Consider the following 1514-nt stretch of genomic DNA (forward strand, 5'->3'; position numbering starts at 1 on the left):
CAATGATTGCAGCTAACTGCTGTAGAGTTAACAGAAAGGTACTGAAAATGGCACGATCACAATCCTGCCCTGTCAGACAAAATTGAGCGGGAAAGTCATGTGGATGGCGAGTGTGATCCGCGCGAGCGACGGAGGGTTAACACAGTCCAAGCAAACGCTGGCACTTTTCTTCCAGGAAGGCCACTGCAGGTTTCTGACCCATCTTTGTCCATCTGAGCCAGTTTCTAAACTTCATTCTTTCTGATCGTGTACAGACTGAGCGTTTTACGACTGCGGTTTCTTGTCTGCAGTCTGGTATTTATGTTACTCCAGCCTCACCACGCAGTTCCTCAATAAACTCGCTCGGACTGTTCCCGTTGCCCTGCTGCCTGCGCAGTGGGAGTGCGTGCGTCGGCCACCCAGGCTTTCCCACGCGCCACTCCCTGCGGCCAGAGAGGCAGGCGGGCAGCAGCCAGGGGCACGCCAACGCCCACACTCACTGGGGGCGCCACCGTGACCCGGGTTCCACTGTGCGCTCCGCTGTGCTCTTCGGCAACGTCGGCGGTTGCACAACCACCTCTCCACACATACCATAGCTGCCGTCACCGCAGACCCACAGGCAGTCATGCAGCGCAGCCTTTTCACTGGAGTGTTTTTCTTCCGTTTCTTTCATCTCATCTTTTTCACATTCAATAGGTGTAGCTGCACACGGATATTTCTGTAAATAACCTTTACTTGACTGACAGAAAACGATTCTTTCGAAGTGCTGCATTTGGAGCCATGCCTCGTGACTTCACAGGGACGGTATGTTAATCTGGACATGGCAGTGCTAATGGTAGAGTGTGAACGGATGCCCCCCCTCCCTCCTCCCCACCCCCCCCCCCCCCATCCCCCATCCCTGGACGAATTTTGTGTACGCCGTCTGTCTCTGTCTGCTGTTACTCCAAGCGAAAGTGTTAGAACGTTTCCAGAATGAGATTTTCACTCTGCAGCGGAGTGTGCGCTGATATGAAACTTCCTGGCAGATTAAAACTGTGTGCCCGACCGAGACTCGAACTCGGGACCTTTGCCTTTCACGGGCAAGTGCTCTACCAACTGAGCTACCGAAGCACGACTCACGCCCGGTACTCACAGCTTTACTTCTACCAGTATCTCGTCTCCTACCTTCCAGACTTTACAGAAGCTCTCCTGCGAACCTTGCAGAACTACCACTCCTGAAAGAAAGGATATTGCGGAGACATGGCTTAGCCACAGCTTGGGGGATGTTTCCAGAATGATATTTTCACTCTGCAGGCAAAGGTCCCGAGTTCGAGTCTCGGTCGGACACACAGTTTTAATCTGCCAGGAAGTTTCATATCAGCGCACACTCCGCTGCAGAGTGAAAATCTCATTCTGGAAACATCCCCCAGTCTGTGGCTAAGCCATGTCTCCGCAATATCCTTTCTTTCAGGAGTGCTAGTTCTGCAAGGTTCGCAGGAGAGCGTCTGTAAAGTTGGGAAGGTAGGAGACGAGACACTGGCAGAAGTAAAGCTGTG

General features: G+C 52.8%; 1 non-coding gene across 1 annotated transcript; it reads right to left on the bottom strand.

The window, feature by feature from the left end:
• Nucleotides 1-1015: 1015 nt before the first annotated feature.
• On the bottom strand, nucleotides 1016-1090 carry Trnas-uga (transfer RNA serine (anticodon UGA)). Its single transcript has one exon. It is a non-coding gene; the product is annotated as a tRNA-Ser (tRNA).
• Nucleotides 1091-1514: the final 424 nt, after the last annotated feature.

Source organism: Schistocerca cancellata, chromosome 1 (assembly GCF_023864275.1).
Source record: "Schistocerca cancellata isolate TAMUIC-IGC-003103 chromosome 1, iqSchCanc2.1, whole genome shotgun sequence".
Taxonomy (NCBI): Eukaryota; Metazoa; Arthropoda; class Insecta; order Orthoptera; family Acrididae; genus Schistocerca; species Schistocerca cancellata.